The sequence below is a fragment of the Chrysemys picta genome, chromosome 1 (genome assembly GCF_011386835.1).
Source record: "Chrysemys picta bellii isolate R12L10 chromosome 1, ASM1138683v2, whole genome shotgun sequence".
NCBI classification, from domain to species: Eukaryota; Metazoa; Chordata; order Testudines; family Emydidae; genus Chrysemys; species Chrysemys picta.
This window is the reverse complement of record NC_088791.1, coordinates 311,429,264-311,456,903: the sequence shown is the minus strand read 5'-3', so window position 1 is coordinate 311,456,903 and position 27,640 is coordinate 311,429,264. Positions and strand designations below refer to the sequence as shown.

General features: G+C 45.0%; 1 protein-coding gene across 6 annotated transcripts in view; it reads right to left on the bottom strand.

The window, feature by feature from the left end:
• The window catches only part of ATP8A2 (ATPase phospholipid transporting 8A2), a 631,188-nt gene that overhangs the window by 104,958 nt on the left and 498,590 nt on the right, over positions 1 to 27,640 (bottom strand). The gene's annotated exons all lie outside the window — the stretch shown is intronic.

Here is a 27,640-nt window from a genome sequence, read left to right as displayed (position 1 = left end):
TACTTGTGGCACCTTAGAGACTAACAAATTTATTAGAGCATAAGCTTTCGAAGTGGGCTGTAGTCCACGAAAGCTTATGCTCTAATAAATTTGTTAGTCTCTAAGGTGCCACAAGTACTCCTGTTCTTCTTTTTGTCAGTATCCAGGCACTTCAGCCTCTAACTCTCAAAGGTCTCTTGAGGACTTCTCCATTGCTCACAGTTTCCTCAGTCACAAGCCTTTACGACTGCCTCAGCTCCATTCCCTTGTTAACAAAAATGGCTTACAAGTCCCCAGCTTCTCATTCAGCCCCAACATACTGAAAATGAAGGACTACACATCTCTCGCAACACAGAATCCTAGAGACAGCTCCCATTTTCAATCACTCACCACTGGCTACCCAGAATTTGTTGTTTCTGTAATCATAGTGGAATGAGTCCCTGGGAACCCCACTGTTATCTTCTTTCATCCAGTTCTACGATCCAGCAATGCATTGTTCAATAATAATATCACTTCCTTTGATTTGTTTTGGATTTTATCCCTCTGTTGAGGTTTCCTGGTATTATTTATTTATTTTTTAACTGCAGAGCTATACTGGGCTGATGGTTTCAAATGCATACAGTAACCCACAATCTTATTCCTGTTCAGTGAACTTCATGACTGCTCCATTTCTGTACTCTCCGTTTTTTCATGGTTGCCACTAGACTTATTGTTTTACATCTGTTTGCATTAAAGTGCACTTTCGACTTAATAACCCAATCACTTAAAAACCCCCAAATCCCTCTGAATCTGACTGCATAAATTCTGAAGTATTTGCCATTCTGTACCTCCAGACTTGGTATCATCAGCTAACAATGAACATGATCTTACATCTGATATTCTCATCCAAATTATGTATGTATGTATTATTAAAAAGTGTGTTCCCCTAGAGTATACCACTGGCAACCTATTTCCAGCAAAAGAAATGATCATTTGCAGATACTAGCTGCATCCCATTTTGAACTAGTTTTCAAGCCAACCAGCTTTTTTTGCTCATTGTACCATGACTCGTTGGCTTAACCAGCATGCTTGGTTGTGAAACCTTATCAGTTGTTTAACTGAAAATAAATGCCAGTAATACACCCCCTAAAATTCCCTTGTCTTCTGTGGCAGTACAAAGAGTATTTATTTACTCCATAACATAAAAAATAAAACACTAGCATAGTGCATCCTGGAAATCCTGAATTCCAGTTGCAAAGGCTTACCATGCAAAATATATTTGTTTTCACAAATAGTCCTGATTTTCTATTAAAAAGTCTTTGTTTTTCTCCTCCTTGACTTAAACAGCAATAAAAAAATACTTAAAAACAACCGCCCTTCAAAGCTATTTTAAAAAATGATACAGACATTTAAATAATTCATTCTTATCCATTTTAGTCTCACTTGTCCTGCTTTTTGGTCCTTTGTCACTTTTTTTCTTTCAGAGTCATCTCTGGTTTCTATGTCAGACAGTTGAGAGGTAGAAAGGGAAATGTTTTTAAAGATCAAAATTAAACAAACCTGACTGCACACTTCAAATTTGCCACGGGACTCAATTATTTCTATTAGAAGCCCTTATTTTTCACAAGTAAGAAGTTATTTTCCTCAGCATCCCAATAATTATTTCTTATAATTTTGAAAATGTTGAGGCAGTTGTTTCCTGAGGGTTTACTAGTTAACTCTTTCACTGTCAGAAACAATGACACGGACACTCTAAGAATAGGATTCCAGGGAAATGGAGACCTGATGCTTTCCATTTTGCTTGGGGACAAACAGGGCATAAAGGACTTTGAAATCCACAGCTGGAAAGCACTATAGATGTGATAAGTATTGTTATTACAATCCATTCGTAATACTTCAGAATAGAATTACTTAAAGTGGACTCAATTCTCCCTTCTAGAACAAGTTCACTTATGGGTGAAATTCATCCATTTGCAGAGGGCTCCCACAGAGATGTGCAGTGCCAGTGTAACAGTTGTGCAGGCAGGGTCTCTGTATCCCTGTTTACACGTCTCTGCAACAGCCCTACATAGGCCAGTTTGGAGGGTGACAAGGGGGGTAAGCTGCGGTTAAAGCCACAGTATCTCTGCCTAGATAAATCCAGGGCCCTAATACCACGGGCCTGATCCAGGAAAGTGCTGCATGCTCTGAACTGCCATTGCACCACACAGGAGTTGCTCAGCACCTTACAGAATTGGGCCAACCCTGCATAAATGGGGCCCAAGTCTTCCAGGTGCTGAGCCTCCTCAACTCTCACTGACTTGCAGGATTGGGTCTATCGTGTGTAGGAAGTCTGGCTGCCATTACAGACCAAAGGCTAAAAGCAGTGCCTGGGGAGGGAGGCAGGTGGGGTGGAGAGGCAGGCTGTACTGGAGCCCTAGCCACTTCAGACACAAGTCCTGCATCTTGGCAGGGGGTTAGACTAGATGATCCTTGTGGTCCCTCCTAACCCTATGAATCATAGAAGATTAGGGTTGGGAAGAGACTTCAGGAGGTCATCTAGTGCAACCCCCTGCTCAAAGCAGGACCAACCCCAACTAGGAGTCTATGATTCTACTGCAGCAGAGTCATGTAATTAGACAAGTCATGGGTTGAAGGGTAGATTTCACTTTCCCAGTCCACCCTTGCCTCACTTAGGTAAAGCCTGATTATTTGGTCTTAATGCATAACAGGAGGTTAACACATTCATAGAATCATAGAAATGTATGGCTGGAAGGGACCTCAAGAGGTCACCAAGTCCAGCAGTTTCATTGTATCAAAGCTCGCTATAAGCTGGTTTCATTTCACTTTTTATTTGCTAGATAAACTTTGTACCCTGTAACTTAAAAGTCCCTTATTATGGATGAATCAGTAAAATACCTGTGCAGAAGCTTCCTTGCAATGGTAGAGACTCTCAGCTATTCCCTGACCTTAATGCACTAGATCTTAATTTTTTTAGTGCGTGGGTTTTGTTTTGTGCTTTGTTTTGATTTTTTTTCCATTTTGGAATGAGGTATGTATTAGACAATACAAAAGTTTCTGGAAAGTTACATAGTAGGAGATGGTATGGAGCTGAATGGGTTAGCTGCGAAGCAATCAATAGGCCTGTGTCCTTTTAAAATATACCAGTTAAATCCTTTCATTGTCAGTTCTTTGCATTTATACAGAGTATAGTTATAACAAGTGTCTTCAGATGACTTTAATTATATTTTGCCTGCAGTAGCATCAGGCAGAAATAAGGTTCTGGGATAATTTTTTTTAGTAGAAGCGTGATCATTTTCTAAGTACATATGAAAATATTCTCAGGTTTTTCAAAGAAAAAATTGTAAAACTAAGCATATGATGTTTTTTTCCGAGAAGATTCTTGCGGAAAGAGTAACACAAAATTAATGTAGACTAGGGTGTACTGATTTAAATCAAAGTGATTTAATCATGTTTTGCCTTTGAACTTTTTAGTTATTTTCCTAAAGGAAGGTTGATTCTTATTATGAAAACATTTTGATTTGCAATTAAATATAGCCTTTACACTAAATGTGGTGCTTCTTTCTGATAATGAAGAGGAGGCACTATCAACACCCATTTATTTAAACACTTATATAGCTTAACAGATGTTTATTCATAATATTTACATTTTTATTATGTTTGAAAATGATGAATGATGCATTTCTTCTGTACTAAATGATTAATTTTTTACTTAGCGAGAAAAGGTGGGTAAACTAATATTTTTATTAGACCAACTTTGTTGGTGAGAGAGACAGGGTTTTGAGCTATACAGAGCTCCAACTCAGGTCTGGGAACGGGTACTCAGAGTGTCACAGCTAAATAGAAGGTCAAACAGATAGTTGTTATGACATGTTTTAAGGGACCATACAAGATGAACTGACCCCTGTAGTCACAGGAAAGTGTTGGGAAGGCTTCCTTTCAGCATAAGGACTGATAGGTCAGAAATAGAGTGATCGCTTTGTGAAAAGTGTTCACTCACAAGTGATATGGTATTTTTATGTTTGATCATTTTCCTGTGTGAGTTCATTTGAGAGTGACAGTGCATCATCAGCAGAATTATTAGTTAAAGTCCTGTTGCAGAATCCATATTCGGAGATGCAGAGAGGTTAACTGCTCAAATGCACCTTAACTACATGTATGATACACCTCAGCTGAGTGAGGGATATTGGAGATGATGCGTGAGACAAAAAGAATCCAGTATGGCTAAAGATCTGAGGTTGAAGTTGCGAAACAAGCAATTAGACAAAACATTTTTACTTGTAAATAGAGCACATTTGATATGGAGTCACTGAGAAACAATAAACTAGGGCCCCATGAAGCTATTTTTAAAGTCCCTATTCAGAGAATCGCTACATTTTATATCAGCAGCAAGGTAATTATTCAAGGTAATGTACATATACCTTTAAAATATACAAATTAATGGCCAGATGCAGTTCCTTGCTGCATGGGTGTGCTAATGAGGAAGTGCAGGGCACCTCTTCCCCACAGCACATTACCCTGATTCCTAATGTAGCATCCAATAGGGTTCTCAGAGGGGGATCTGGGTATCAGGCCTGCTAACATGCCACAGTTCCAAGGGGACAAGGTCTGCCAGCCAGGGCCGGCTCTAACTTTTTTGCCACCCCAGGCAAAAAAGAGGGGGTGCCGCCCCCCCCGCAAGCACCATGCTGCCATACCCCCGCCCCAGCGCCGCCAAAATCCCTGCTCCCGAGCACCACGCTGCCCGAAGTCCCACCCCCAAGCGCCGCGCTGTCCGAAGTCCCCGCCCCCTCTCCGAGCGCCGTGCCAAGCCCCCGCCCTCCTCCGAGCGCTGTGCCGCGCCAGCCCCCACCCCACCTCCGAGTGCCGCGCCAAGCCCCCGCTCCCCCAGCGCCGCACTAAGCCCCTGCCCCCGTCCAAGCGCCAAGCCCCCACCCCCCTCCGAGCGCCGCGCTGCACCGCGCCAGCCCCCGCCCCCGCAGCGCCGTGCTACCCGAAGCCCCACCACCCTGAGCGCTGCAACACTCCAGCGCTGCCCCAATGAACCAATAAATAAATAAATAAATAAAAACCCGAGAGCCGCCCTGCCCCAAGGTGGTGCCCCAAGCACGTGCTTGGTCGGCTGGTGTCTGGAGCCAGCCCTGCTGCCAGCTAGTGAACACATGGTGGAATTTTCAAAAACACCTACACAACTTAGGAGCACAAGTCCCACTGAAAGTCAATAGAACATGTGCTTCCAAATCACTTAGGCTCTATTGAAAATCAGAAATAAGGTTGGAACATTCAAAAGGAGTTGGGTGCCTAATCCCCTCAGGCACCTTTGAAAATCCCAGCCTAAACAGACGATGATAGCTATAGCAATAACAATACATGCTGAAATCAGTAGCACACTCTAGCTGGGGTGGAGAAGAGCTCATTTTCAGAGACACAGTATTGTTTTCCTGGCAGATACCTACCCACCGTGAGCCACTCCTCTGCCCTCACACAGCTCCAACCAACAAGGGCAGGAGTTTGTGCCAAAGCATTAACACCAACAATTTTTACTTATACGGGATAGTGCCTTTTAAGCCAGGGTCTGTGTACTGAGTGGTAGGGAGGCCAGGCTGCAGGGGGAGCCTGGCTGTCATGGGATTCTTCCTGAGGCTCCAGGTGAAAACCTGCTGGAGTGGTAGCACTCTAAATGGGTGCAACCTGCATTCTTCTCATGGCTGCCTAACTCTGCTGGCCTCAGTGGGCGTGTCCCTGCCCTCACTTCCCCATTCAGGAAGCTGGTGTGGCTTGAAGCTATTGCACCCTGTGTAGATTGTTGTTAGCCTTACAGAGGGGCATCTGGGGGCAGGGCTGGTGCAAGGATATTTTGCGCCCCCTCTCCCTCCCCCTCCCTCTGGAGCATTGCTTATTATAAACTTTCAAAAATGAATATTGCATAAATGGCATTGTTCGTTAGAATTAATACACGTTATTGGACCCCATATCTACTCTGGCAACACCATCAGAGGACACAACCACATGAGCCACACCATCAAGGGCTCATTCACCTGCACGTCTACTAATGTGATATGTGCCATCATGTGCCAGCAATGCCCCTCTGCCATGTACATTGGCAAACCGGACAGCCCCTACGTAAAGAAATAAATGGACACAAATTGGACATCAGGAATGGTAACATACAAAAGCCAGTAGATGAACACTTCAACCTCCCTGGACATTCTATAACAGATTTAAAAGTCACTAACCTTGAACAAAAAAACTTCAGAAACTGACATCAAAGAGAAACAGTAGAACTAAAATTCATTTGCAAACTTAACACCATTAATTTGGGCTTGAATAGGGACTGGGAGTGGCTGGCTCATTACAGAAGCAGCTTTGCCTCTCCTGGAATTGACACCTCCTCATTTATTATTGGGAGTGGACTACATCCACCCTGATTGAATTGGCCCTGTCAACACTGGTTCTCCACTTGTGAGGTAACTCCCTTCTCTTCATGTGTCATTATATAATGTCTGCATATAATTTTCACTCCATGCATCTGAAGAAGTGGTTTTTTACCCACGAAAGCTTATGCCTAAATAAATCTGTTAGTCTTTAAGGTGCCACCGGACTCCTTGTTGTTTTTATAAAATTAGAATGGCGGATACTCCATCAGACTGGGGGATCGGGTTTGGTGTGGAAGGGAAGCAGACTGGGTTCGGTCAGTGGGGGTTAGGGTTTGGCTGAAGAGTGCAAGGGGAGCAGACTGGGTTTGGTCACTGGGAGGATTGGGTTTGGCTGGGGAGGGGAAGGGAAGCAGACCAGGTTTGGGTGTGGAGGGGGGAGAGGGCACAATCTGGGTTTGGCCGAGGGCGGCGGGTGGGGTAGGATTCAAAGAGCCGCAAGGTGAAATGGGCGCTCTCCTCTCCAGTCCCTGGCATGCAGCAGCAGGCCAAGTGCAATTGCAACAGGGCAATGAGAGTGTGTCGCCTGCTTTGCCCTCACGAGTCCATCCTGCGCCCGGGCTAGGGAGTTGAATGCTGGGCTCTCATTCCGGCAGGGGGGGTAGGGCAGGCAGGACTGTGAGGCAGAGAGTGCGCGGCCCTCACGCCAAAGCAGGGTCAGGAGGGTAGAAAGCTGGGGCGCGGGGAGGTGGGTTAAAGTGGCTTAGCCGCCCCTCCACGCGAGAGAGCCCACAAAGCTGCCAGCCGCAGGGTCCCTCCCTTCTCTCCCCAGGGAGCAGGGCCTCTGCCTGGAAATCCTGCAGCCCGCTCTCCGAGCATGCCATGTGCAAGCCGGCCCCGGCCTGCACCGCACGGACAGCACAGCTCAGTCCCAGCGGGGGTCTTACACTTCCCACCGCAAACTGCTCCACTCTCCTGGCTGCTGTGAAATCTACAAGACAGAGGAGCTATTACTGTAATATACCTACCAACACAGCAATATCTGTACAATTATCGATTCACAATCAAAGAACTTCGCTGGCTTTCTAAATGGCAGGAGAGCAATTCACTAGGAGTGTGGTTCTTATCATATACGTTCTCCCTAGAGTCTGCGATCTGCAGCCAGTGTCTTGATTGGCGGCGGTGACCCCAAATCTTGGCGCCCTAGGCGGCCGACTAGTTTGCCTAGGAGTTGCACCGGCCCTGTCTGGGGGTGGGGAAAAGAGACAAAGGCTCCTTGCACTTGCTCTCTTTCTTTGTTCATCCACCCAGGACCAGGCATGACAAAATGAAGAAGAGGTTTTAAAACCTGGAATAAAAAGACAAATTCCACAATCTGTTGAGTGACAGAACACACAGCACGTCATAGAATGCAAGGGTCTTTCTCATTTCAAACCCCTATATTCTAGAGTTCATACTTCTGCTGTAAAACTTCCCTCCAGGCCGTGACTTGGCAAACGAACTTTTAACCTGGGAGCAATTTTTTAAACCAATTTTCAAGCCATCCGCTGGGTAGGTTTTATGTGACACAAAGTGCTGCATCTTCCGTTTCCACAGAACCCAAAAATGTCTCTGTTCTTGAATGTAATCACATAGGCCATTTGCCAGAAACAAGGACTGCACAGTGCTAACATTTCAAATAATTAATGGGTGCTAGAGCAGTCTCAGTGTGTCACCTAACCTTTTAACTCTTCAGATACAGGGCCTGGCCAAAATGTGCAGTATGTCAATCAGGGGGTGCAACAAAGGTTAATGAACATTCTGCTTTGCACTTTTGTGATTCTTGTGTTATTCTATGCATGGCTGAACACTCCCTCCCCTCCTCCCCCCAACCACACACATGCACGCCCACACCTGATGGCTGCTCCAACTTACTCTGGCCTTCAACAGCTACAGGGGTTGAAAATGCTTTTCAGGGCCAGCATGATGTAGGGGCATCATGATCAGACTCCCTTTTCTGCTCCCTCCTTGCCACTACACCACCAGCAGGGAAGGTGTGTGAAGTAAGAGCCACATGAACTGTGTGTTAATAGGCTCACACAGGGGGAGGGATAGCTCTGTGGTTTGAGCATTGACCTGCTAAACCCAGGGTTTTGAGTTCAATCCTTGAGGGGGCCACTTAGGGATCTGGGGCAAAATCAGTACTTGGTCCTGCTAGTGAAGGCAGGGGGCTGGACTTGATGACCTTTCAAGGTCCCTTCCAGTTCTAGGAGATAGGATATCTCCATTAATTTAATTTAATCACCTTGATGCTGAGGTGATCCTCCCTGGGTTGGCTAAACTTGGTTTACAGCCAAACTACTGTACTGAGCCCAAAAACTTGTATCTGGCTAAAGCACATCTTTCAGAAAGGCAACCAGTCTTGATTTGAAGACATCAAGAGAATCCACCACTTCCCCTGATAGTTTGTTAATCACCCTCACAGTTAAAGAGTTGTGTCAAATTTCAAACTGGAATTCGTCTGGGTTTAACTTTCAGCCATTGGTTCTTGTTACGCCTTTCTCTGCTAAAGAGCCCTTTAGCAGTATCTTCTCCCCTTGAAGGTACTTACTCACTATAATCAAGTCACCCATCAATCTTCTTTCTGAGAAGTTAAACCGATCAGGCTCTTTAAGTCTCTCACTGTAGTGTAAAGCATTTTCTTACAGCCCTCAAATCACTTTTGTGGCTCTTTTCTGCACCCTCTCCAATTTTTCAAATGTTAAAATCCTTTTAAAAATGCAGACTCCAAAAGTGGATGCAGTATTCCAGTATCAATTTCATCAGTGCCATATAATGCAGGTAAAATCACCTCTCTACTCCTGCTCACTACTCCTATTTATACATCCAAGGATCACATTAGTCCTGTTATTGCCACACCATCACATTGGGCTCTTATGTTCAGTTGTTTATGTTATAGGATATAGTCCCCAACTCTATTCGAATGGTCTGTATTCCTTTTTCCTAAATGTATGACATTGCACTTGTCCGTATTAAAATCCATTTTGTTTGAATGGGGCCTGCATATCAAGTCACCCAGATCATTGTGACTACCCCATCTTCATAATTTTTACCATTCTGCCAATTTTTGTTTCATCTGCAAATTTGAGCAATCATGTTGTTTAGTACCATATCATTGATGAAAATATTGCATAGCATTGGCCTAGTACTGACCCCTGTGGAGCCCAACCAGAAAAACCCTCATTCAATGATGATTCCGCATTGAGAACTATTTTTAAGGTCTCTTAGTCAGTTCTTAATCCATTTAATACATGCTTTATTGATATCGTATAGTTCTGATTGTATTGTTTAATCAGAATGTTCTTCAGTACTGTCAAACACCTTCTTGTTTCTATTCCTGCATCCAGGAGTAAAGCATAAACTAATGGTTACAATTAGCATAGCCAACTATAAACACAACATGTGTGGATCATTTGTGGGGGGGAGGGGCGAATCTAAGACCTCTAGAAAAAGATGGAAAAAGCAAACCCTCGATGACTTGAGATTAAGGTATGTTAGCATGGAAGCAGGAATACAGTCTTAACCCTGATGTGTTCTAGCCACTAGAGGTTGACACAGATCTATATGTGTTAGTGTGGGTTACACCAGCATTGTAATTTGGACATTCCTTCTGAAAGGCAGTATGACAAAGAGCTGAAATTTGGGGCTGTTGTATTAGAAACCTGGTTTCTATTCCCAGCTTTGCTTAAAGTTATCTTGTGCAACCTCTCAGTTACCTTATGTGTAAAATGTGTTCCCTCTCCTAAGTAGCAGTGGTTAATAAAAGCTGAGAAGAGCACAGAAATATTATTAGGAGTCAGTGGAAGAGATGGGGCTACAACTAACAGTGTTTTGGCTTGCAGCTCAGTACAATTTTGCTTATGCTACAGGGCAATGTGTGGGCTCTCTCTTTTTCCAAATCATGAGAAGGCAGGATTTTATTGCAATTTCGCAAGAGCTTCTGCAACAGAGGCCAAATTCCCATTTCTTTCAGTACATTTGTGAAAGTTGGGAACATCGAACTGGATCCAGTGTGCAAGGAGAAGCTTATGGAGGGATCTGAAAAGAAGCGTTGTCTGATCAATAGGATGGGAAGATCATTTTATCTGCTGCATCTTGGGAAGATTGAAGGAGAATGATTTGAGAATTAGGGATACCAGGGAGGAGGAGGTTGGAGTAAATGAGGGGGAGATGATTAACACAGAATGAGCATATTTTTAAAGCAGCAATTGCTGGGTCATATGAAAAATGTTTTGCCCTGACATAGGACTACAGCCAGATTCCTAAAGGTATTTAGGCCCCTAGTGGGATTTTAAAAAGTACCTAACAAGGTTAGACACTTAACTCCCATTGAAAGTCGCTGTAAATTAGTGTGAGGGACCGTACCCCTGTATTCACCTCTTGCACACTATTGTAACAATCTCTGTTAAAATTATGCCTTGTGAGGTTTCATTTGAAAACTCATAATTTGCGGGTCAGTATTGTCTAGCTAAAATATGTGTGGCAACATTGTATGTTAAGTTATAAGATTCCACTGTATGGTGTTACTAACACATGTTCCAAGTCTGAGAAGTGGCCAAACCAGTTCCTCAGAGACAAAGCGCAAGCTGACACCTCAGCCAGGTGTAAACAAGGCCAATGGACCATTACCTGCTAAATGGCCATTCTTTGGCAGGAAAGGGGGCACGGGTGAAAACATCTACATTTTAGCAAAGAAACAGCATGGAGATCCCATCCGCACAGACTGCCTGTCGCCATGCTGCCAGCTGGAAATGCTTCTCAAAGAGGGGAGAGGACTGTAAAAAGGGAGACACACCAAGAACATCTCTCTCATTCTCTCTGCCCACTGCATCCATGACACCTGAAGGACAAAGGACGCAGCGTTGGACTGGGGGAGGGGCCCAGACCTAAGTGTTCGGCCAGTAATCTGATAAAGCATGTGGTAAGAAAACCTTACTTTGAATTTAACAGAGTTTAAATTAGGCATGAGTTAAGTTTTATCTTTATTTTACTTGTAACTATTTCTGATTTCCTCATTACTTGTACTCACTTAAAATCTCTCTCTGTGTAGTTAATAAATTTGTTTTATTGTTGTATCTAATCCAGTGTGTTTGAACTGAAGCGTCTGGGAAACTCCATTTGGGGTAACAGAACGTGTGCATATCATTTCTATTAATTAAATGAGGGGCTTTATATAAGCTTCAGCTTGTATTGCCCAGGAGAAGGTTGGATAGTACGGGATATATGTTTCTGGGGGGAAATCCAGGACTGGGGTGTGTGTTGGGGTCACCCTGCAATATAAACAAGGCTGGTAATAGCCAATGTTTGTCTGTCTGTCTGGAGTTCACACACAGACATAGCTGGGAGTGACTTACGTGCTGGATGCTGTTTGTGAGCAATCCACGATTGGAGCTACAGCAGCAAGGGAGAGTAAAGGGCACCCCAGGTTAGAGGGCAAGTGGACACAGCTACTCACTAGTCTGGACTGTACCCTGGGTATGTCACAGAGTTAGGTGCCTAACTCACTTAAGTGCTTTTGCAAATCCAGTAGGGGCCTCTCTGCATCTTTACATGCCTAACTACCTCTGTACATCTAGTCCAATATTACCACAAATCATTGGGCCTACGAGAGCGAGTTAAGGTCAGTCCCTGACTCTGAATCCATTTGCTTTTGTAGGCTTAAATCCTATTACTACCACTAAACACGGACAATATGTTTGGAACCGTGCAAGACCAATTACAGACAGTCCCTGCCCCAGAGAGTAAAAATCCAAACAATTACTACGACTGTAATGTAAGTGATACAAACACATTCTCGACTGCACACTTGTATGTTAGAAAGGTCCATCAGGTGACAGCTAGCTTGATTTTAAAATTGTCTGGGGAGCAAGTGGGGGCTAATGAGGCCAAGCCCCACCCCTAATGTCACAACTGTGCTTTGTGGTTCATGCACTGTAGGGTGCAGTGGCACAATTGCCACTGGGGCCTCCTGGAGAGTATTATGAGGCTAAGGTCTGTAAAATCCACTGAGATTCTTAGCTAGAGGGGGCTATAGACGTGGAAAGCAATATTCATGTGTATATGCCCATTAATGTATTTCACATAAGCCACTGAATGGCTGCCAGACGGTCGTTGCTGTCCCCTGGATCTGGATTCCAACTTGTTACCCTAAAGCTGAAAGGCAAATTGACGGATGCCCCTTATTTTTCTTGCTTTTACTACCCACAGCAGTGTCTTCTTCACCTTCCGGCTACAGGCATTCATATGGGTGCACAAGGGGTACTGTATGCTGCTTGTGCTGCTACAGTGCTGAACTTAACACCCCGTCTATAAAAGGCATGATCTCAGACACGCAGTGGAGACATTACATGCAAACGGGTAGCCAATGAAATGTTACCAACAGGGATTAAAAATAAAATCCAAAAGAAGTGCTTAATCAGAGAAAAATGCTCTCCTCCAAAGGTATTCACTAGCTTCTGGACTGAAAGCTGATTCAGTACAAAAACCCACAACAGTATCTTTTCTTTTTGACTTTTTTGCTTGTGTGGTTAATAATCATTTGGAAAACTTTCTGGGCATTCCTGAGTGGTTACAGATGCGTAGGGATGCGCACTGTGGGCCACTTCATCAAGAGGATGACATAATACTGCATGCCAGTTTCAAAAGTAGCTCATTTAATACTGAACTTGCAGAGACGACTGTCTCAGTCCCACTGCGCACTTGTTTAAATTGATGGGATTAGAACAGCAGCTGGCAGCATTCGGTTCCAAGAAATCTCACAGCATTATCCAGTCTTGATTTTCCCCTTCCTCTTTGTAAGCATTTGATCCATAATCTCTTTTATGGATTCTTAACCCTTTTGATGTACTTTCCACTCCACTATATATATAAAATGTACTAAATAAATAAATAAATAAAAGTTGATAAATTATATGGACGAGATTGTTAAAAAGTGAGACGCCTGGGGTCATGTGCAGTTGCATGCCTATTTTATATATGTGACTGCAGTCAATGTAGTGTGCAAATCAAATATTTGCACCAAATATCCAACTATGTATCATATGCAAATATGAAATTTGTATTTACATTTACTATTAAAAATAAATTAAAAGTTTCACAGTTAAACACTCAAATTCAAGAAATGACAAAGTTAAGGTTGTACATCTTAACTCTGGCCCCTTGTGGATATGCATATTGTTATTATAATCACAGTATTACAGTAGTGCCCACAATGTGCTATATGCTTCCAAACAGAGTAAGACAGCTCCTGCCCCCAAACAGCTCATAATCTAAGAAGATAATCAACAGACTGGGAGGCAGTATTGTCTAGTGGACTGAGCACTGGACTGGGAATCAGAAGACCTCAGTTCTTTTTTCTGGTCTTCTACTGTCCTGCCTTGGGACCTTGGACAAATCACCTCAATTAGCTGTCAGAGATTTAGGATCGCTGCACCTGTATTCTCCCGCTGTGGTCCCGTAAGAGCACCCACTTAAGGTTTTTGGATCCCATGTCTCTCCCGCTCCTGCCTGGGGTTTTAAGTTTGCACAGCTCCCTGCCTTATACTGCGATATCCCCAGCAAGCCAGTCAGTCTAAAGGCCAGTACCTATGCTTTGCTTTCTCTCTGAGTGCTATGGACAGTGTATTACCAGTATCTACAAGTTACCACATAGCTCTTTCTATGCAAGTATGTTTATTCTTAAGGCAAAAGCATTTCAGAGAAAACAAAACAAAAACCCAATAACCAGATTTAAACATACGTTAAACATACCAGGAGTCACTCATCAGTCTCATGGGGCACTAGTAAGCCAAAGTATTTTCAACCCTTCCGCTAGGGTTGGGGTCTCCTTGGACAGAAGGTCCTGTCTGTTCGCTGAATCAGAAAAAAAAGGCTCTGAAACAGTTTAAATGCACTCTTCTTAAGCCGCAAACCCTTTCTTTGTTTTCCTAGTCTCTGGATATCAAGTTTGAACCAGAATATGTTAGCCTCCCCTGGGGATGGTACCTCTTTGGAGGTGTTTACATTCAGTGATTCACCCTGGTCAACCTCCCGCTGTTTTAGTTCCCAAAGGAGCTGTGGTAACTCTCCCCCCTGGAGTAGAACACAGTCCTACATACAGTACCTGGCCCACAGTGATACATACACTTCATACAGAATGTTCCCCCAAAGATACAGCATGCAGGTACGATATCTCTCACAGTAGTTACTTCAGCATCTCTTTGTTTCTGTCTTGTCTAATCAGAGTGTAAGCTCCTCAAGGCAGGGAGTATGTCTCACTGTGTGTGCTGCCTCAGCTAGTATAATGGGGTTGTGCGCTCAGCTGGGGCCCCCAGGACCTACTGTAATATAAATAGTAAAGGTAATTGAGACTGGCATCCCTTGCAAAGCAGAAGGGGCATGGTATGAGACAAGTGAAGATAAGCAGAGAATGGCAGTTTTGTGAAGGGCCTTGAACTTGTTGCAGCTGAAAATTCAAAAGAGGGGGGTGGGCGGTGAACTTAACAGCCACATTTGTAATGACTGGAAGGGGAGATGTGAGCATCAAGAAGACCAAGCAGGAGGGCTACCACATTCCAGATGTGAGATAACAAAAGTTGTGGCTGTGTGTGTGGGGAGAGGTCAGATTTTAGAAAAGTTTAGGAGGAAAAAAATGGCAAGATTTTGACACAGTCACAACATACAGGGCAAAGGAAAGGAAAGAGTCAATGACAACCGCCTGGTTACAAGCCTGCATGACCTGCAGGATAGTGGTGTTGCCAATAGTGACATATGATAATGGGAGAGGAGTCAGCTCAAGAGCAGAGGTTATGAGTTCAGTTTGGGCCATGTTGAGTTCATGCTGACAGCGATACATTCAGGAGGAAGCCTCAGAGAGACAGCCCAAGAGGTGGGACTCAGGAATGGAGACCAGTCAGGAATGGAGTAGTAGATTTGTGAGTCATTGGCATAAAGATGGCAGTTGAAACCATGTGAGTGGATGAGATCATGCATGGAGACGATGTGAAGAGTGAAGAGGAGGAGCCGAATATAGGGGTTTGAGAGCCCCTTATAGAGGAGTGGGAGAGGAAGAGGAGTGGGACCCACCAAAAGGACACTGAGGGAGTGATCAGAGAGACAATGAAACCAAGAGAGGAAGAAGGAATGAAAGCCAAGATAAGGCATGATTTCAAGGAGCGTATGATTAACAGTGTCAAAAATGGCACAGAAGTCAAGTATGGAGGGGGGGCACTGAGATTTGGCCAGGAGGAGGTCTTTGGAGAGTAGGGAGAGAGCAGTGGAGTGGAGAGTGTGGAATTAGATTGAAGTAATCCAGGACGGAGTTGGAAGAGAACAACTTGTAAAAAAAAAAAAAAAAGGCTTTAAACATTTCCTAAGAGATGAAGGGAAGAATGGAGATGGGACAGTAGTTTGAGAGGGAGGTGGGGCCACGAATCCATTCATAAGATGGGGACACCAAAGCTTGCATGCATTATGAGAGGAAGGAGTCAGAGGAAAGTGATAGGCTAAGGAGGAGAGCCAGGGAGTGGATGAGAGTGGAGGCAAGGAAGGTGAGGAGACAGTAAAGGCTTCTGGGACACGTGGAAGGACTAGAGGAGAGTGGGCGAGAAGCCTCAGTGTTGCTGACAGGAGAGAAGCAGTAAAAGGTGTTAAGAAGGGATGGAGGAAGCATCAGATCCTGTCACTCTTCTCATGAAAAGTTGGTAAGAACCTGCATTGCACTGTAAGGGTGTGGGAGTCAAAGGTGGCAGAGATGACTGAATTTGTGGGTAGGGGAATCAAAGAGGATGGGAAAGTAGTGCTGGTTGTCCAGGAATATGTCAGAATTGGAGAGTGAGAATATGCTAGCTCTGATTTTGCAATGAGGTCCATGGAGAGCAGTGCAGGATCATGCCCTGAATTTGTGATAGAGGAAGTCTGCTGCCAGTATTCCCATGCCATCTTTTGTTATGTGATCATACACCATTTCTCAGATGATACACCAAACTATGCAGTTTTCTACAACCTGAGATTCACGTGTTGCCTCTTGTGACTTTTTTCATTCTTGTCTATTTACATTATTCTCATTGTCAGAATGGTCCAATATATCTTTATTGAGTTAGACTTCTTATATTAAATATTCTCTTCTCTCTAAGGTATGCATTTTAATAATTTAGGCAGCACATCTGTTACTGCATAATTTCTTTACATTCATGGGATGATGCAGTTAACTACAAAGCTAATTCAACTGCAAGTTTAGGTGGCCTTAAAATGACAGCAAATTTTCACCATTGTCCTATATTGTAATATTTAATCTGTGGTATGTTGTATATTAATGTTACCATGTATTTTTCATCTACAAGATGTCAAGGGATTCCTTGTCTGGCAATAGCACTGTAAGGCATTACTCTAAGGTATTACACTGCATCCAAGGTTGATTGTAGAAGAAATGGTATGACATTACAATTTATTTGAGAGGTAGTATGTGATCAAGTTACAGACTATATCATAAGGCATATACATAAAGGCAGAGTTAAGGTTGTGCATGCAAATTTATACCGGCCTGAGACCCAAATGGGTAATATTCAGTCTTGCACCCGGGACACATTTAATACCTCCCCCTGGTACAGGATCTCATATTACTCATTTGTGATCTCATGACCATGCAGAACTAGAAATTGGAGACTTAAACCATTAGAGTGGGGAGAGTCCCATCCTTCCAACAGGACACACAGCTCTGAAAGTTTTCCAGACATTAGACCTTAAAATCAGGCCATTATGATGTGTGGAAAAGCTATTTTTGCTCATTTTTAGAGGTTTGTGAAACATATTAGTCACCTCCATCTCTCTCTGAGCCCTGTGCAGTTGGACTTCTGGTAACAAAGGCATCTGTCTTTACAGGCAGACAGCTACAAACCCCATGCCTAATAAAAATGTTTTTTTTTTAAATTTCTAAAAACTTCTGCACCAGAACATCTGATGATTTGGGCTGGTTAAAGGTTGTATCCGCATAAGTGTGAGATCAGCTGCTGAATTTGAGAAGTCTCATTGCACTGCTGCTCAGAGGAAGGAACTCTCTCGCCAGTGAAGAACAGAGTAAAGAATTATTAAAATTCAAGTTCTCCGAGATTGGTAAAGCCAGCCAGAGGCTACTGACCCAGAGGCAGATATTGAAAGACAGCAGGAGTGCACAGACCTTGCAATTATTCTATTGCTAAATCTCCCATTAGGTGCTGTTAGTAGTGTGGCAGGGAAGCTGGGCTGAAAGGAGAAAAGAAACTGGATATAAACAATAGCTTAAAAAGGGAGAGTGAGAAATGAAATATCAGAACTCTAGGCAACTTGCTCTGAGTTTTGACCCATTCAGTCAGATCCCAGGAAAACAGAAACATATGACAAGTTTGTCACTGAAGTTTCTCAAGGACTAGTAAACTCTCTGTTGTGTACTGTATCAGGGGGTAGCCATTATAGTCTGTATCCACAAAAACAAGGAGTCTGGTGGCACCTTAAAGACTAACAGATTTATTTGGCCATAAGCTTTCATGGGTAAAAAACCACTTCTTCAGATGCATGGAGTGAAAATTACAGATGCAGGCATTATATAATGACACATGAAGAGAAGGGAGTTACCTCACAAGTGGAGAACCAATTCTGACAGGGCCAATTCGATCAGGGTGGATGTAGTCCACTCCCAATAATTGATGAGGAGGTGTCAATTCCAGGAAAGGCAAAGCTGCTTCTGTAATGAGCCAGCCACTCCCAGTCCCTATTCAAGCCCAAATTAATGGTGTTAAATTTGCAAATGAATTTTAGTTCTTCTGTTTCTCTTTGAAGTCTGTTTCTGAAGGTTTTTTGTTCAAGTATGGCTACTTTTAAATCTGTTCTAGAATGTCCAGGAAGATTGAAGTGTTCTCCTACTGGCTTTTGTATGTTACCATTCCTGATGTCCGATTTGTGTCCATTTATTCTTTTACGTAGGGACTGTTTGGTTTGGCCAATGTATATGGCAGAGGGGCATTGCTGGCACATGATGGCATATATAACATTAGTAGACGTGCAGGTGAATGAGCCCCTGATGGTGTGGCTGATATGGTTGGGTCCTCTGATGGCGTCACTAGGGTAGATATGGGGACAGAGTAGGCAACGAGGTTTGCTACAGGGATTGGTTCCTGGGTTAGTGTTTCTGTGGTGTGGTGTGTAGTTACTGGTGAGTATTTGCTTCAGATTGGGGGGCTGTCTGTAAGCAAGGACTGGTCTGTCTCCCAAGGTCTGTGAGCGTGAGGGATCATTTTCTAGGATAGGTTGTAGATCGTTGATAATGTGCAGAAGAGGTTTTAGCTGGGGGCTGTATACGACACCATCAGAGGACATTGTTAAAAGATTATAGTTTGCATACCATATAGCCGTTTGGAACTTGAACTATGCTTGTAATATAGAGGAAATCAGGTAAGCCCAATGTTTTTCAATAATTTAGTTCTAGTCCATTCTAATTTTGCCTCCAGTTCTATACGTTTGGCACTTAGCACAGTTTTCAAATCTGCTTAAAATGATTACATCTTTTCAGTAAATATCTCTCTGATTGTTTCTTCTCCTGGCTGCAAAGCCATCTGCCTACAATTTCTCAGAGAGAGCCAGGTTTTCATGTCCATTGGCCCCTGCATTCCTGCCAAAGCCCTGCAGAAATGGGAGCTGCTGCAGCTGCCATGGTTTATTTACACACATTCCTGCCTCAAATTGAATTAATGAGCATAATTTAACTCAGGCAATGTCCTCCCCGGCTCTTGTTTCTCTTTGCCCCATTTGACATTTCTTTCTCTCTCTCAACTGCTCGTGTAGTCTTAAGGAGAAGTCTAAAGTGACTCTGGTGTAACTCGTTGTAATTACAAATGCACTGCTGAGCCCACTTGAGTCACATAAAGTAAGTTCGCACAGCTCTGCTTAAGGCATGTTTTATGAAACGTCTAGGAGCTCCTTAATGAATACCCAGAGGGCTAACTAAAATTTACCTGCTCTATCTGATCAGTGTTTCTTGGTTTGAGGATTAGCGTCCCATCAGGCTAATCAATTAGATATAAAATATCAACTCCTGTCATCTCAGAAGGCATCCTGGTCCAGAACAACACATCTATCAAATATGCTTCTGGTGCGCTTGATAAATCCTCTCCATGTACATCTCTCAGTCCATTTCCAATCTCTAAAGAAGCATTAGAAACCCTACATCCAGGATTCTATGACTCTTAACTTTGCATGAACAAACCAAGTGGATTCAGCAAGGATTTGGTTCTATGCATGAGGTCTGTTTATTGCACTGAACAGACCAATGAGGAATTTCCTGCATGGGATGTCAAAGGCAAAGTGCAAGACCATTTATCCGAATTCTTTACAATGAAATCAACAGATCTCCTGTGTATTATCACATTATATACCAGTTTGCTTGAAACCTTGGAACAAAGTCAGTGTGATTCTACCAAGGGAGGAAGGGAGAGGAAGAAAAGAAAGAAATTGTACTTATAAAGAGCAGTGTACTAGCTGATGTCAACATTTAACAGACAATACTCCTCATGGACGAGAAAGCTTCAGTAACACCCTTAAACCTTAGATCCAGAAAGAAAGAGATCACTCAGCACGTGGCATCTGAGCCCCCTGAGAAGAGAATTCCAAATGGGTGCAATCATGTTGAATCATGTAGAAGCTTTTCCTTCCCCCAAACCATATTAGCTAAGACCATTAAACATATTTCACAGAGATCTCCATACAATCAAACACTGCGTTTAACGCACAAAAAACACTGCGGGGGCCTGAGTCTGCAACCCAAATTCACAACAAATACCACTTACCCACTCAAGGGGTCCCAATAAAGTCGATGGGATTGCTTGCATGAGGAATTGCTGCTCAGCATAACTAGGGGGTTGCAGACTCTGGGCCCTGTGAGCATATCTTCAGGACACTCTTGCAAGGCTTTGTTAGAAAACTTGGTTCCAGATGGAAATGAGGAGCAGTGTTTAAGATAGACTACAGTGCACTTTCCCCACTTCAATGCACACAGTGTTTAATAGCATTACCCCTTTTGAACTGAGTGGTTAGCCAAAATTTGAGGTCTTGCAGGTTGTTTCTGTTAGGAGGAGAAACTGATGAGAGAGTCACATACACCTCTACCGTGATATAACGCGACCCGATATAACACAAATTCGGATATAATGCGGTAAAGCAGTGCTCCGGGGGGGGAGGGGATGGGGGCTGCACACTCCGAAGGATCAAAGCAAGTTCGATATAACGCGGTTTCACCTATAACGCGGTAAGATTTTTTGGCTCCCGAGGATAGCGTTATATCGAGGTAGAGGTGTATTTCTTTGATGCAATCCTGTTTATTTACATAAAGTTCTAGTTCTCTCAACACAGTAGGAACAAGCAACAGGAGACAGTTTCTTTATTTGCAGTTCCAAACCTCTTTCTAGGCAGCCCTTTCCCCAAAAGTCCTGTCTTCTCAGCTTTTTCTCAGGGTCATACTACAAGTCCTTCACTGGCCACCCTTGGCTTTCTTCTGCCTTCTCTGTAACTTTCTGTGGTGTTTCTCCCTTCCCCTCTCTCTCTCTCTCTCACACACACATACACAGCTGTAATCCAGTCAGTCCCCAGCCCCTTATGTTTTATCATCAGACCCTGGGGAATACCTCTCAGACTACATGGCTCAACTCCTACTCCATCCTTGCATGTGGCCTGTGTTTTGGGCAGAGGCCCCTATTGTTTAGCTATCTATTCTAGAAAGCAGCTCAATTGTTTTTCTACATTTATCCTGAATGAAGGGTAGTTGTTTATCCACCAGCTTCAATGAGCTTTCGCCCAACCTCCCTCCCCCCCATCATAACAATAGCACTTCTCCCAAGTAGAAGAGGAACACAGCCTGAGAGAGCCATGCTGTAATTTTCTGTTATTCCACCAGATATGGCCTCGATACATTTTTATCTATCTGGAGTTTTACTCAGTCACATTGAAAATCCATATATATAAATATATGGATTTTCAATGTGACTATATATATGATCAAATACAGCTGCCAGTATCTTAAAGAGATTCATTAGTGTTTCATCTAACATTTATATCACTATATTGTTAAAAAACCTACCTAGAATTTGGACATATCTTTACTGAATGCAGCTTCTGTGCAAACAATGTTCAACATGGTTATTATTCATGTTCCACTGAAATCATGTGTAATGCACAAACCGAAAAATATTTTTCTTAGTTCATCCCTTTATTACAAAACAATCTCAAACCACCAGAGCAATGATGTTTCCTTCTTGTAACAAAATGACATATGTTTGGATACATCAGGTTGTTCAATTTTTATATACATCTCATCATAAAACATAACAGCATCAACAAATGAATCGGCCACTAGTGTTTATTTGTGCTATACATTTAAGGGATTTTATTGTTTGTTTGTAAAAATGAATGCTCACTCACTCAACTCACTCACTCACTGGTAATGTATATTTTGCCACTACAGCAAAACATATGATGTATTTCTCAAGAGACGTCCCTGCAAAGGTTACACTCACCTTTTGTACTACTAAGTGCTAGATTGTGGCTTCCCCTTTTCCAACCCATCAAACACAACCTTACTGTCCCTCTACACCCTGGCAGGCAAACTGTCAAATACCTATAATACACGGATGTGGAATGCAGACCTCCCTGAGCCTATCTACTGTACTCCATCTCCTCTCCCAACCTGAGCTTCCCATTCACTCTGCATCCCAGCCACCAGACACAGGCCAGAGAGTCACATGTACCCCATGGACTATAAATATATAATACATAGGTCTTCTATAGTGCTTTTCATAAGTAGATCTCAAAGCACTTCACAAAGGAGATCAAAATAATTATATTACAGATGGGGAAACTGGCAGAGCTGATAGTGCTGCCTATTAAGAGTACCCCAACACTTCCCTTTTTAAAGATCCTATTTTCAGTTGCTGGTAACTTTGCCAAACTTTAAAACGTTGGGCTGAGATTTTTTTCCATGCCAGTGTCTGCCATGGGCTGAATTTTTTTAGAATAATTCAGCCAAAACAGTGACATGGTTTTGGAGAGCAATGCTAGGGAAAAATACATTGTTTGAGCACATCAAAAAAATTCTTGAGTCCTTTTCTTTGAAAAGGTCTAGTGCCTCCATGCTTTCCAGAAGTGTCTTCAAATTTGGCACTGTGCTTTCTACTGTCCCAATGAAGTTTCACCCAAGTTTGGCCAACTTATAACCCTCTGAAAAATCTCAGTTCACACATGCTCAGCAGAGACTTGGGAGTTTCTCAGCTAAATTCCCCAAAGATTCGATGCTCACTGAGCATGCTCCAGCCCACAGCTGCAGAAGCCAAGCAGGACTTTCCCTTACTTGCATAGGTGTGCGCAGCACATTTCATTAGGGTGTGCACCCAGGAAGCCCTACCCTAGCCCCGCCCCCACCCTGCCCTAGCCCCACCCCCATCCACTCCCTCCTACTTCCCGCCCTCAACTTCCCCTCTCAGAACCCCCAACTCCCCCTGCTCCTTGTCCCCTGACTGCCCCCTCCTGAGACCCCCCCCCACTGTAACTGCCTTCCTAGGACCCTACCCCCTACCTGTCCCCTGACTGCCCCGACCCTTAACCACACCCCCGCCCCAGACAGACCCCCAGGAGTCCCATGCCTATCCAACTGCTCCCCGTCCCCTGACTGCTCCCAAGACCCTCTGGCACATATCCAACCCGCCTGGCCCAGCCCCCTTACCACGCCGCAGCTCAGAACAGAATACCCACCAAATCCCACCCCCTGGACATCCCCTTGACCAATGGCGTGATGGCACTTACAGGGCGGGCGCAGAGAGCGCCAACCAAGCTGGAGCGCAGTGGTGGAAGAGCGCTATGACTGATGTAAGTCAACAAAGGTCATGTGTAGCACTGAGGAGGCGGTGATTGGCTGGGCGGGGGTAAGAGGGTTCTGTGTGGGGCAGTCTGGGTGCAGGCAGCTCAGTGGGGGATCTGGATGTACAGGGAGATTCCAGGTGCAGGGATAATGGGAGTCTGCAGGGGGGACCAAGTGAAAGTGGTTGGAACTCAGCTGGGGGGGGGTCTGGGTGCAAGAGAGGTGGGGTTCATTTGGGTGGGGGTCTGGGTGTAGGTGGTTGGGGCTCAGTGGGGAGGGTGTCTGGGGGGGCTCATCAGGGTGGTACAGATCCAGGGGAGGTGGGGCTTGTCAGAGTGAGGGTTTGAGGGGCCTGCTTAACAGGGGAGCCCCAGCTGCTGCCAAGGGGATCTGCACGCTGGGCCCCCACTTCCCCATCCCCTTCTCTTCCCCATCCCATGCCCCTTCCCCACCACTCCATCTCCTCTGCATCCCACCCCCTTCCTTCCCAAACTGCCTCTTTCCCCCTGCCCCTGCTTCCCCTATCCTCTTCTCTTCCCCATCCCATGCCTCTTTCCCACAGCTCCATCTCCTCCCCATCCCACCACCTTCCTTCCCCCCTGCCTCCACTTCCCCCATCCCCTTCTCTTTCCCATCACATGCCCCTTCCCCACCACTCCATCTCCTCTCCATCCCACCCCCTTCTTCCCCCCTGCCTCTTTTCCCCTGCCCTGCCCCACCCCACAACTCACTGCTGTACAAAATGAAGGATGGCTCCCAGCACACAGAAGGGAGCTCAACCCGCACTAGGACCCAGAAGGTGGTGTCCAGCCGCAAAGTCCAGAAAGCTGAGCAGCACCTTCTTTTTTCAGCGGGGCTGCAGCAACTCTGTGTTCACAGAAATGGGGGTGGGGTGGGGGAAGTGGCGTGACCCTGCATCCCATGTGGCCCCCCACCCCTCACCTCTATTTGGGGGGTAATGCCCACAAACTATGCCATGAACATTCCCAATCTCCTTCACTTTCTGCGGGGAAGCAAAGAACACTGCAGGAGGGGGACCTGGGCTGTTTTCATTCCCCCTGGGGCCCAGGAGTACCCCACACAGACCCCCACTGCCCAGCGCCCCCGCCTGCCTGCCCCCCAGCCACACGCACCGGCCTGCTGGGTGGGGGCTATTTGCCTTGCCTGGGCTGAGCCAGCGTCACAGCTGGGGCTGGTGGGGGAATCAGAGTGGGGGGGGCCTGCCCACCTCATAACCCCCTTGCCTGGGGCCCAGACGAGCCCTCCCCCCCGTGCTGGCCGAGAATGACCCGGCCCCTGCACTGGTCCCAGGCGGCTCAGCCCCAGGAGGCGGAGCAGGCTGAGCAAGAGGAGCTGGAGCAGCTCCCTCCCCCTCCATGCTGGGGAAGTGTGGTCAGGGAGCTCTAGCACCACCCCCTCCACAGCTCCCATTGGCCGATATTCCTGGCCAATGGGCTGGGAACCGGGTCAGCGCTGGGAGGGAGGCATTGCCTCTGCCGAGACTCTCCCTGCACGCAGGGACGTTGGGGAGGGGGGAGCTGCCCCCGAAGTGAGAGCATCCCACCCCTCGGCCCAACCCACCCTGCTCCCTCTCCCCCGACTGACCCTGCCCCTTGTCCAACCCCCCTCAGGCTCCTAGCGGCGTCTGGCTCAGTGCGGAGCCATACACACAGCCCCGCTCCCCAAGCTCTGACTGCCCTGCATTAGAGTGTGCACGGGCACACGTGGCACACCCCGTGCGCACGCCTATGCTTACTTGCAGATCCTAACTGCTGCAAGATGGGGTGGGGCCAGGCCCTGAAACAGAGAGCAGGGAAACTTTCTCTTGTGTGCTCTCAATGACCCCATTGCTGGAGCCCTGGCAGTGTGGAGAAGGACCACCTGAATTGAATGTAGAAAGGACAAGTACTGGACAGAGGGAGCCTGGGACTGGAGGCTGATGGGCCGGGGTGAAAGACTGGGAACCTTGGGGAGGGAGAGACTTCAACTGGGCAAGGAGACTAACACTGGGAGCTGTGCAGGGGTGGGAAATAGGGTTGCCAACTTTGTAATACAGAGGCCCCCCGATTTACGCAATTGTTCCATGTTGGAAAGCCTTGTGTAACTCGAATTTTGCATAAGTCGGAAACATATGTTACGCAAAAATGTCCGCAACTCGAAAATCATATTTCTGGCTTATGGAACTTTTTCCATAATTGTGAATTTGCATAAGTCGGGTCTTGTGTAACCCGTGGAGCATCTGTATTTAAAAACCGGACAATCCAGCAGGAGTACTGAAACCTTCCCCGGCCCACCTTTTCCCCCAAGGCACCACCCCTGTCCAGCCTCTTCCCCCGAAGTCCCACCCCTTCTCCCAAGGCCCTGCCCCTCGGTTGCTCCTCTCCCACCCCCCGCCTGGGTCAGGAGGGACTCGCCTGCAGAGCTGGGCCTGGGAGCTGAAGCCACCTGATGCAGGTAGTAGGCGGCCCTGGCTGAGCAGGGGGCTGACACGGGTGATAACCTGGCACCTCCCCCGCCTGCAGTAACTGCACTTTGGGTGTTCGGTCTGGTCAGTAGATCAGGCACAATATATTCGTAAAAAATGATACAGATATCACCCACGTTCTTCACAACCACATTGTTATTATGTGTGCACACAACATGGCAAACTGAAGGTTGTTTCAAGTGGTGAATGGTGGGGTGTGGAAATGGAGAGTCAGTGAGGGGAAAGAGGCCAGAGATAAAGTTGGTGTTGGGAACTTAAAGGTGAATTTTCTGACTTTTGAGGGTTCAATTCATTTGAACTGTAACACTCTATTAATGTTACACATTAAAAGGTCAATGTGTTCTCAGTCTGAACTCTAGCTAAAGCTTTTGCCTGGGGCCCAATGATGTTTTACCCTTTTGTCTTTCTTGTATGATGGCCAGCTGAGATGGGAGCACCTTATAAAGGTTCTAGATCCGGAAGAAAGCCCGCAAAACTCATGTATCTTATTGAAACTTTATCAGACATCTCTCAGAACTGGTTTTGCCATCCCTACTTTGCACCTCCGAAGGAGCTCTTTTCCCTCAAGGTAAAAATAAGCTAATTCTTTAAGCTAAAAATAATTAATAACTTATTTTAAAGTTTTAGAGATTGTGTCCCTTGGCCCCTTATCCTCAGTCTGGTCTCCTGTTCTCCAAAAAACAACTCAGACTCCTCTGATCAATAGGCTGAAAGTTATCTGGTATCACTAATGTCTATTTTAGATGTTTATAGACTCCTATTTTAAAGTTCACTGCTAACAGAGTGAATTGGAGGAGGTATTCTATATCTTCCCATAGGAACAGTATGCCCAAGGGACTATTGTTCATATCTCTCACCAGTTTTTCAAGAACAACAGCATCACCAAGCTACTATAAATCACAACTCTAGCCCTCTCTGTATTGACACTGATATGCTCTACAGTGAGAGGCAACTTTCCCCCAGTCATATAACAGGAAAAAGGGACAAAATAGAAACACTTTGCAGTTCTCACATGGATGTGCCCACATCCATCAATTATCCATGGCTCTAGATGGAAGGGGGCGTCGTACAGGAAAGAAAAGGGTTGAGAAGCATGCTTAGATCTTGAGCTTGTCAGGGCTGCTTGTGTTTGTTAGTACAGTATCTAGCACAATGGTGCTCCTATCTGATTGGGTTTTCTTGGCATTGCTGGAATATAAATATCAAAATCAACAAAAATAGTCATGCAAATCTGGGCATCTTATGCCCACAGGCCAACTACACAAATACTGATCTCACACATGTGTGTAGACATGCTATGAGCTTAGGTTGTTCAGTGCACAGCATATTAAGATCACCTCCATTCCCAACATGCCCATCATTATGGGGAAGATGGGAGGCATGAGAGAAGCATCATCACCACAGCCAACTGGGTTAATCAAGAATCAGTGGAGAGACAGATGGGGCTGTCTGACTTACAGCACCATGTGGGATACTCAGGAGGGCTTGCTCTGCTGCCAAGCCCTCTGCTTCTGAAGCCCTTGCACCCATCTTAATGTCAGCCCATTATTATGGAGATTATTTCCACTCCTTGGGGCTTTGGGGTCAAATTTTGTCCTTCAAGTGTAGATTTTTAAAAGTAAAAAACCATCATAATAAATACCATAGGGACGTAAGGGAATAAAGGCATGCTTTGAAATTAATTTGGAAAAAAATTTCCATCTAAAAAATGACTAGAGCTGCCTGCCCACAGAGATCCAAAACATAACATCAGGGAAGGAATGATTAAACATGGTGGAAAGACAAGAAATCAGAAAAACAAAATTAATAAATAAATAACCCCTCCCCCAACAAAACCGTAACACCCTGTTCCCTCTCCCTCTCAGCTCCCAAGCAAAGGAATGAATAAGAAATGGCATCTAAACAAAAAATCAGCAGTATCTCCTAACTATT